Below are 11,023 nucleotides of genomic sequence, written 5' to 3'. Positions count from 1 at the left end.
TGGGAATGTGAAATAGGGGGTGGCATTAGGTTTGGAGTTTGCAGAGGAGATGAGGCTAGAAAGTTTGGCAGGGGTTGAAAACTGTGGACAGCTTTGACTGCTTACATGCAGTAAGAAGGAGACTAAAAACTTTGATGTATGTGGGGAGGGTGCTGGAGTTTGATAAAATCTTATCAGTGTTTTAGGAAAAGAACTCTAATGACAGTGTAGAGCAGGGCTGAGGTGGGGGGCAGAGATAGAGGGACTAGCCAGGACACTCTTGTAAGGTTTCAGTTGAGATTTAATGAAAGTCAGACATGGGGCTGCAGAGAAAAAAGAACATTAGAAACACAAGGTATTCTCTACTAGGATATTGGATGGGAGAAAGTGAAAGGGAGATGCTGGAGCTAGGACATTTCTGGTATTTCAAGCTGAAGTCACATCTAGCTCAGTTATAACTTGTGATCAAGTACCTCAGTAAAAAGAAGGATTAGGTTTGTATGGAAAGATGAGTTCAATTCAGGATGTGTTGAGTCTGAGATGTTTACAGAACTTCCCATTGGAAATATGGGCCCGGGGCTTGGAAGATGAATCAGCTGAAGGCAGATGGCAAGTCACCCACTTAAAGATCACAGCTGAAACTGCCCAAGTGGATGAGATCATTGAGGAAGGATGTGCAGCACGAAACAAATACCATCAATGTTAGTAACCATTTCAAGGATCTTCCTGTGCACTTAGATTTTGGCTGACAGGGGAAAGAGCAGCAAACAAAATTAAAACATGTGAGTCTAAGTCTGGTCTGTTACTTGTATGCTTTCCTTACTTCTCTCAAGAACACTGTGAGGTAGAAAAAAAAGAGGGAGAAGAGGCAAATCCTTGCTAAGGTCCTCACTTTCAGGGTGAAGGCAGAAGAGGAACTAGAAAAGGGAAGAAAGACCAAAGTTTTAAAAAGTTACTTTAAACCTCCACAGCCAACTTATTATCATCATAAGACAGAGATCCTGCCTCCAGCATTCTTGGACTTGATGAGGATCAGGATGCACACATCAGAAGATGTGGAACAACCTATGGGGACATTTAGGAAGTGCCGAGTGCATGGAACAAGAAGTGCTATTTAATTGTGAACTGGGCTGGATTGAGCTGGTCCAGGAAGATCTGAGAGAAGACATGTGTGTGGGATCTTGAAAGGACAGCAGGGCTTAGATGAGTGGAAAAGAGCAGGGCAGAGCAGTGCAGGTCAGGGCACCCATGGCCTTAAACATGACGCATTTTCTCTTAGCTCATAGTTACTGCTGAGGTATATCAGAAAGCCTCCCACAAACTTCCAGTACTTACAGCCTATTTTTGCTTTAACTCTACATTTTCCACTTCCTCTGAATGCAACTGGAACACACTTATCTTTTCATCAGGTTTGATATTTGGCATTAGACCTTCCTTTTAAAACATCAGCACATTTCAGCTATTCGTTTTAGTTCCAACATTTATTTACATACCTGTGATTTTTCAAGATTAATTCTCTTAATGTCAAATCGTGTGACATTTCTGAACTATTGACATTATGCTTAGAGATTTTTAAAGAACAGTTAATTCCTCGTTACTTCCACATTAATGATCTGAAAGTTGTTCCTTTCCCTACCTGCCAAATGAGGAGGGATCCTGGAGCAAAGTCATGTCCCAGGCTGTAGTGGACCTTTGCTGCTCCTTGGCTTCCCAGCATCCATTTGCCCTCCTGTTCTTAATTATGAATCCCTTTTTGGGGATTCCTGGCTCCTTATTGTGAGTCCCAGTGAGCCTGTTAAGGAACCCTTGGCTTCTCCTTGCCAAGAGTAGTTAGTGACCGAAGCTGGCCAATCGGATTTCACTCTAAGACAGTGCATCTTTTTTTTTTTTTTTTAAAGATATATTTATTTTATTTTTTGGCTGTGGTGGGTCTTTGTTGTTGCACAAGGGCTTTACTCTTCATTGCAGTGTGCAGGCTTCTCATTGCATTTGCTTCTCTTGTTGTGGAGCACAGGCTCTAGGTACGTGGGCTCAGTAGTTGCGGCTCCTGGGCTCTAGAGCGCAAGCTCAGTAGTTGTGGTGCATGGGCTTAGTTGCTCTCTGGCATGTGGGATCGCCCCAGACCAGGGATGGAACTGGTGTCCCTTGCAATGCAAGGCAGATTCTTAACCACTGGACTACCAGGGAAGCCCTCCAACAGTGCATCTTGAACAGAATAACTCAAGGACTGTTATGAAAGAAAAAAAAATTGGAGAGGGATTTTCTTCATCAGAGGTGCTCTGAGATCATTGATTACTTCCTACCATGTGGGTGATTCAGAGTTGCCCTGTTTCTGCCTTCATGAGCCTCGTTCTTCAAGTCCTTTTTCAAGTCTCTGAGCTCTCTCAGACCTTTCTAATAAATTCTCTCAATTAGAGTCAGTCTCTATTGTTTTAAAAAAGTTAAACAAAAAAATGAACTCATTCTCTGACTCTACTAGAGAATCCAGTTTTCGGCTGTTTGCCAAAGTTACCCCCACTGATGTGGGGAAGCAGGAGAGATATGGATGGGTACAAAATTATAATTAAAAGAGATTGTGACAAGTGATACTTTGTCTTTTTTCAGTGCCCAGTGAATTGAATCGCCATCTATGTGGTTGTTCGCGGAAGGAGCTGGAGAATCATACTTGATACGCAGCCTTGCTGTGCTGGATCCACGCTCCACCCTCCTTCACTTGCTGTCTCCCCCAGGGGATGGTTTGACTAGAGGAAGTCAAGAGCAATTAATTGAGTCAAGAGGCCCCTGTGTTTGGCTTCCTGGTTGAGTTGGTCCTATTCCTAACTTGAGAGTGAGTGAGTTTTCTTAGCTCCCACATTGAGAGGTTGCCTCAGGCTGGCTGTGTCCAGCAGTGTGCTTGTAAATGTTTAACAACTGGGTCTCTGAAAGAAAAAAAAAGTTCTGGTTCATATTATTCACCGGTATCTCTGCTATATTACCAACTAAAACCTATGTGGCTACCCATGTGATGTCATTGAATGCATAGCTAGAGAAAGGTGGTAGCAGTCAGCTCCCCGCATGTCCAGGCACATGGCTGGCCATGTCGCCTGGCAGAATAACTCAGCTTCTCTCAAGGTGGGCCTGCTGTCCATGATTCTCTCACCTTCGAAGTTCCAGCAACCTCTCCCTCCTCTTGGCCCTTGGGTGTAGGGGGTGATAACAGTTTCTGCTTCCAGTGTGGTCTTTATTCCTTTGTGGTCTTTCTTTTCCTTGCACACATCTTTGTAAATTGTCCCTGTGTAAGAAGACAAAACAACTATTCCTACATACACACAACTTCTCAAATTACCCTCATTTGAAAGTGCCGTCTTTTTCACAACGAGCACAGTGGTTATCAGCCTCCAAGGTGGCCCCTAACAGGCTGTGCCTCCTGTGTAGTCCCCTCATGTCCTTGGGTAGTTCCCTCCCACACTTTGTCAGACTTGGTCTGTGTTAACTGTAGAAGGTGGCAGAAGTGATGGCATGTCTCTTCTGAGACTGGTCATGAACAACACTGCAGCTTTCTTCTTGGTCACCTTGCACACTCTCTCTTTTTCTGATCATTCACTTTGGGGTGAATCAACCTTCACATCAGACATTCCCCATGTCGTAAGGAACTGAGGCCTGCAGTCAATCACGTGAGTGAGATTGAAAGCAGATCCTCTAGCCCCAATGAAAACGTAAGAATGTTGTGACACATGCAACAACTCCACATTGGCCTCATGAAAGACTGAGCCAGAGCCACCCAGGTAAGCTGCTCCCAGGTCTCTGACCTTTCAAGACACTCTGTGAGATACTAAATACTTATTGTTTGAGGTAATTTGTCTTGCCACAATAGATAACTAATTTAGGCACCCTGACAGACACAATTCCCCACTCTTATCCTTCATTTCTAGGGATTTACGTCCTAAGTATCTACTCACTTCTCCCCTTCTCTGCTGCCATCATCCTAGTCCAAGTCTGGACCATGGTGACAGATCTCTAAATGACCTTCCCACTGACTGCACTCCAGCAAGAATGATCAGTGGAAACCCATGGGTGATAGTCTCCTTATTAAAATCCTTCCCTGGAAACCTGTTGCTCTTAGAATCAAGATTAAAACCTGTTTTTCAAAAATTTATTTATGTTTGGCTGCACTGGCTCTTTGTTGCTTTGCTCGGACTTTCTCTAATTGTGGCGAGCAGGGTCTATTCATTCTGGTGCACAGGCTTCCCACTGCGGTGGCTTCTCTTGTTGTGGAGCACAGGCTCTAGGCGTGTGGGCTTCAGTAGTTGGAGCACTCGAGCCCAGAGGTTGTGGTGCATGGGCATAGTTGCTCTGAGGCATGTGACGTCTTCCTGAACCAGGGATTGAACCCGTGTCCCCTGCATTGGTAGGCAGATTCTTATGTACTGCACCACCAGGGAAGTCCAAATCTTTATGTGGCTCACATGACCCTGGATAGCTTACCTTTCTTACTTTTATAGTTTATCTTTGGCTACCCTCACTTGAACCTTGGACTATAAAGTTGGAGTTGGACTGTAGAGTTGGACTATAAAGAAAGCTGAGCACTGAAGAATTGATGCTTTTGAACTGTGGTGTTGGAGAAGACTCTTGAGAGTCCCTTGGACTGCAAGGAGATCCAACCAGTCCATCCTAAAGGAAATCAGTCCTGAATATTCATTGGAGGGACTGATGCTGAAGCTGAAACTCCAATACTTTGGCCACCTGATGCGAAGAACTGACTCATTGGAAAAGACCCTGATGCTAGGAAAGATTGAAGGCGTGAGGGGAAGGGGACGACAGAGGATGAAATGGTTGGATGGCATCACTGACTGAATGGACATGAGTTTGAGCAAGCTCTAGGAGTTGGTAATGGACAGGGAAGCCTGGCGTGCTGCAGTCCATGGGGTTGCAAAGAGTTAGACACGACAGAGCGACTAAACTGCACTGACCCTCACTTACACTCGCCCACCTTCCATGCTTCAATTTTGGACTACTTTGTATCTCTTCTAACTGCTAAGGTTCTTCCTGGAATTGAGTACTTTAGGTGGGCAGCTTAAAACACTCCTTTCTGGCAAGCTTCTCCTACCTCCCAATCAGCCCAAATCATCCTTCAAGTCTCAAGGTTCAAGACCTTAGAAAAGCTTTCCTGGTCCTCTGCCAAGACTAGGGTTAGTCCACAATTCAAGCAGTATTTCCTGGGAATCTGACACAGGCATGATCTTGGGGTTTGCAATATATAAGAGAATATCTTCTACCATTTGTTCATGGTGTGTATGACAATTCTAACCCAAATATGTGATTAACATTCATCACCATTACTGGATTATAAATGTCCCGCAGACAGATACCACTGTCTGCCCATTACCAATGCCTGACTTAGAGTGGGTGCCCAATTTCTATTTGTTGGAGAAATGAAATGAAATACATTTGTTGGAGAAATGTTGGCGTCAGACCCAAATTTGAATACTTGATCTACTGTTTGCAAACTGTGTGACTGGGCCACAGTTTCACCATCTAGCAAATGTAAATAACCACAATTTCCATACCTCAGAATGTTGATGTGAGGACGAAATCAGATAGTGCATGGTAGTTGCTCAGAGCACTGTCTCAGACCTAATAACACAAAGCAGATGAGACATGTTATTATTTAAAACTAATTTAGGGCTTCCCTGGTGGTCCAGTGGTTAAGAATCCACCTGCCAATGCAGGGAGCATGAATTCGATCCCTCGTCTGGGAAGACCCCACATAGCACAGGTCACCTAAGCCTGTGTGCCACAACTGCTGAGCCCATGCTCTGCGACAAGAGAAGCCACGGCAATGAGAAGCCCTCACGCCACAACGAAGAGTAGTCCCCACTCATCGCGACTAGAGAAAGCCTGCGTGCAGCAACGAAGACCCAAGGCAGTCAAAGATAAATAAAATAAAAACAATAAATAAAATGAATTTGACTCTGCATTCATGTCGCAGAGCTGTCACTTTGAGACTGTCCAATTATTGCCATCTACATTTTCCTAGTACGCTTTCCCTCCTTCTTCCCCAGAATTAGCCTCGTGTTGTTGCGCAGCTTAGCTAAATGTACTTGCTTCAGTCCCTTCAGGATTTCTCTGAAAACTTGAACTGATGCAGCAATTTTTTGTTTGCTATAAATTTCCCCACTTACAGGAAAGACTTTTAACATGAATGTATGTTTGGGAGAAAAGGGAAATGATACATATCCTTCAGGGGGATTCTGTGTCAAGGAATTAGCAGTAATAAATAGGAGTCTCTGTTATCTCAAAGAACACAGCAGATATAAATCAAAGTGAAGGAAAACTAGGAAGTCACGTGGCCACAACTTTTGATTATCCCCATCAGGATTATTTATAGCAAATCTTGATGTGCATTTCTGTTGAAGATACTACATGCATAGAAGACATAACTTAAAACATACCCATCATAGGATAGTGTGTTCATTCCTAAAGCTACATGGTGAGACCAGGATTAACAATAGTTTTGTGAGCCATGAGCTTGGGGATAGTAAAAGCAACCTTAGTGTCTTGTTTCATGATTTAGAATCCCTTCCTGGTAGTTTCCTCTTTAAGGGGAGAGAGGTCAAGTTTTACCTCTGAAGTCACTCTCCAACACTCAGCCTTGGCTGTAACCCAGAGTATGTCCCTTCTTCAGCTGCAGTATGCTAGAAGCACCGCCTTGAATGGAATGTGCTGGCTTTTTTAGCAGCATCTGCCAGCCGTATGACTTCTGATGCAGAGCCCTGAAAGCAGGACCATCTCTCATCAGAAATCTGCCACCCCTGGTCCTGCCATGCTGAAAGGCTTGGAAGCTTCTCAGAACAGCTCATTCTCAAGGTGTCCAGAGAAGCTCTCCTGCGGGTCTGACCAGTGACCAGAGAAATACTCAGACCCCAGAAGCCTGCCTCACTGTGCAAAGGAGAGAAGAAAACAAAAAGGGAGAGAAGGAACAGCCTCATATTTGCCAAACCCAGCTGCTCTTAAAAACCTCAGTGCCTGTGCTTATTCACCACTTAAACATGTTTCCTAGCTCAAAGACTCCTTCCTTCTCTCTTGAAATCTAAAACTTATCCCTGCCAAGGCCACGAAACCCCATTCTCAGATATTTTTTTATACTACAAGGACAGATGAAGTTTCAGAAATGAGACCAGGCTCCCTGTACCCCAGAATTACTGAAATTTCCCTCTATAGTTCCTCTTAAAAAAAAAAAAAAACTTATTTGGTTGCACCAGGTGTTAGTTGCAACATATGGGATCTTCTATCTTTGTTGTGGTTTAGTTTCCTGACCAGGGATCAAACTTGGACCCCTGCGTTGGGAACGTGGAGTCTTAGCCGCTGGACCACAAGGGAAGTCCCCCTTCTATAATTCTCATAACTAAAATATTTCCAATATTTAGTGGCTTAAAAAGACCACTAAATCCTGAATTCATCTGTTTCCATGGGCCCCTAGGGTTGATTCAGGTAGATATCTGGAATTGGATATTCTTGTCCTCAAAAGTCTTCTTTAAGCTGGAGAAATCAGTGTAAGATTCAGCTCGGAAAGTGGAGAAGCTTGTGAGAAGCTAGGCTGTCAACAATGGCTGGCCATTGACCTCCTGGAGAGCACTAAGTGTTTCAGACAGCCAAAGAGCAGGGATTCTTTTTTACTCCTACAGCATTTGACTGATAGTTGTGCCCATCTTGAGAGTATCAAGAATCAAGGATGCTTCCCTCTTATCTATGTGTTTACTGTCTTCATGCATCAGTCAGCATCTTTGTCAAAAATGTACTCGTGGTCTTAGGCCTAGGTGTGGCTCAGCCATAAAGCTGCCAATGCAGAAGATGCAGGGACTCAGGTTTGATGCCTGGGTCAGGAAGATCCCCTGGAGAAGGAAATGGCAACCCACTTCACTATTCTTGCCTGGAAAATCCCATAGAGGAGCCAGGCAAGCTACAGTCCATGGGGTCACAAAAAGTCAGACATGACTTAGTGGCTAAAAACAACGAACAACAGCTTAGTTTGATTAGCAAAGGTCCCCTTTATTCAGTGCATGTCAATTTCTGAGTAGGAGTTGAAGAACTAGGTAGAATTATGGTGGCAATTAAATTTTGCTGTTGATTCCTATAAAGAAAAGGCGCTATTGGTAGGAGTTAGGACAATGTCAGTGTTCCCAGTCATACTCCTAGTTAACACTTACTGTTAACATTAGGGTATAGTAGGTATATCATTTGGGGTCCCAACAGCAAACAAGTAGAACACTCAAATTAGGATAACTTATTAAGTGTTACAAATGTTATAAAAAGCTAAGTACAGAACTGAAGGCAGAGCTAAGGGAGCCATAAGGTATGAGATGCATTCAGAAATGGCAGCAGCCAAATAGTTATCACTCCTGGCCCCAAGGGACAAGGTGAGCGAAAGTTACAGAGCCTGGAAGGAGAATCATGCATAGCAGGTACTAATACTTTGAGAACAGCGGTGAGTAGATCACAGCCAGTGCAAGGCAACCTCTCCCTCTCCTCCCTCCTCTGTGTCTCCTGCCAGACTCCCCTTTGACTCAACACATCTTAAAGCCAAAGACACGGAGCCATATGGGGCACACTTGGGCCTGAGAGCAGAATGTAGGAAGCAGGAGAGGGAGTCTGGAGGAACCAGTATAAGTTATCTGACACACCTGGATTCCCAAAGCAAGACCAACCTCCTTCTTACCCCTCTGACTTCTACCTCTCCATGACTCTTTTTCCCCAGGTTTAAGAATAAACCTGGCCATCTCTCAAGGCTTCATCCTCAAAGGGCATCCTGCAGACCTCTTGCCCCATAGGTCAAATAATGCTCACCACTTTGCACAATCTCCAGGAATGTAGCCTGACCTCCACCTAATCCAACTGCCTGCTGGACAACTTGATCCAGATGGCCACTGGCACTCTGAAATCCACAGATCCTAAATCCAGCATAATCTTCCACAACCTCAGCCGCAAATTGGCTCCTCTTCCTCCCAACTCATACTACTTCACTTGGAAACACCATCCTTCCCCCAGTGACTCAATCTTGCAGGCTCAGTCATGCTTCTCTGTGCCTTCCCTTTTTCACCTTTCCCCTTCCCCATTGGTTGGTTGCAAAGTCATCTACCTTCTCCTTCAAGTGTGCTTTTCTACTGCATGTACAGTCTCATGACCAGGTTGTAGTTAGGGGGTCTTTAAAAGCATTTTACCTGGACTACTGTAATAAATTCTTAACTGTTACCCTAACTCCTGTCCACTCTGTACCCAATCTAGTGTACAGATAGTTGAGTTTGTTGCACCAAGTTGCCACACTAATATGGCCATCATCTTTGCCTCTGTTCTTCTTGACATTTGAGAGGAGGAAACAGTCTGTAAGATAAATCTTCCTAAAGCAGTGCTTGTAGCAGGGCATGAAGCATATGTGACAACCTGAGGCCCAGAGAATCTGCTGTCCACATAACCTACCTCTCACAACCAGTGCTCTAAGAAGCCTTTGATGACTCCTCTTCACTTTCTGTTTAGTAGAACATAACACTTTGCAGGTTTCCATTCTAGGCTGTTTCCACCATGTGTTCCTAACTCATCTGTTCAGGCTTTTATCCTGCAACTAGCCCATATACAGCCTATTCTCAACAGCCTGTTCTGGGATACAGGTCATAATCCTCCCCATTCGTGTCTTTGCATGTACTTTCTTTTACTTAAATTGGCCTTCCCTCTGTTGATTCCCCAAGATCTGCTTGTTCAACATCTGTGTACCTTTCAGAGAATAGGCTATAGTCCTCTTCCTTTAGACTCTCTTTTACAAAGTCCCTTACAAAGACTTCCTGGATTTCCCTAACCAAATAGGGTCTTTCTCTCCTTTAAGTCTCTTAAAAAAAAAAAAACTTTCAGTACTTTGATTTTACCCTGGTCTTTCAAGTATTTGTCACTTTGCTCATGGCTATATGTAGACTGTCTTAGGCTTTTATTATACTGTAAGCTTCTTACATGCATGGCCTATACCTCCTTCAACTGTTTCCTGTACTGGCAGTATTAATGTAGTGCATCTCACAGAAACACTCTTCATTACTATTTTTAAATATTGATTTATTTTTTAAAAATACTTCTTTGGCCACGTTGGGTCTTAGTTGTGGCACTTGGTTTTTGTTGAGGCACACGGACTTTCCTCGAGCTGCCATCTGGACCTCACGGCCTGAGTAGTTGCAGTGGGTTCGCTTAGTTTCTCTGAAGCAGGTGGGATCTTAGTTCCTCAACCAGAGGTCAAACTCATGTCTCCTACATTGGAAGGTGAATTCTTAGCCACTAGACCACCAGGGAAGTCCCTGAATTTTGACGTATGATACTTTTCTCCCTCTAGAAATAATTATCCCGGTACTTTTCCATTATAACTGTATATTTCTTATGTGTAATTCCCTTGGCAGGAAGGGGTGAAGTTTCATTATTATTGTTGGTTTCTTGTCTGCTAAGATGATGGTATTTATCAGAGCATGTTTCATCCCTCTGAATCCTTACCATTCTCCTTGGTAACTTGGTGGGAGATAAAGACCAACTGGGCTTCTCAGGTGGCTCAGTGGTAAAGAATCTGCCTGTTGATGCAGGAGATGTGGGTTCAATCCCTGGGTCAGGAATATCCCCTAGAGAAGGAAATGGCAACCCACTCCAGTATTCTTGCCTGGAAAATCCCATGACAGAGGAGCCTGGTGGGCTACAGTCCATGGGGTCACAAAGAGCCAAACATGGACTTAGTGACTAAACAACAGCAACAACAAAAATCAACTGATCTAGTCTATTTTATAAATGAATATTGCAGTTAAATTGTATATGCAGCATATGTTGAAGAGATGAATGAATGATTGACAGAATGCATGCATAATATGACTGCTACTAGGCATACCTTCTGTCTCACTGGGTGTCTCATTCTGTTCAAATTCTGACTCTGCCACTACTGAGCTAAGAGACCTCAGAAAAGTCACTTAATTTCTCTGAACCTTAGAGAGTATGGACCACATTTTCAAAATTTTCTTTTAAGTTGAGGAATTCTTATAAAGTGAAATCT

The 11,023-nt window shown here is 43.7% G+C and overlaps 1 long non-coding RNA gene across 1 annotated transcript; it reads right to left on the bottom strand.

The window, feature by feature from the left end:
* Positions 1–2,062: 2,062 nt before the first annotated feature.
* On the bottom strand, positions 2,063–8,768 carry LOC122447403. The gene is made up of 4 exons (XR_006271214.1): positions 8,690–8,768; positions 5,526–5,592; positions 3,119–3,250; positions 2,063–2,897 (listed from the first exon to the last, which is right to left on the bottom strand). It is a non-coding gene; the product is annotated as an uncharacterized LOC122447403 (long non-coding RNA).
* Positions 8,769–11,023: the final 2,255 nt, after the last annotated feature.

Source organism: Cervus canadensis, chromosome 9, assembly GCF_019320065.1.
Source record: "Cervus canadensis isolate Bull #8, Minnesota chromosome 9, ASM1932006v1, whole genome shotgun sequence".
Lineage (NCBI taxonomy): Eukaryota > Metazoa > Chordata > Mammalia > Artiodactyla > Cervidae > Cervus > Cervus canadensis.
Note: the sequence above shows the minus strand (reverse complement) of the source record. Positions and strands in the feature narration are given on the sequence as shown.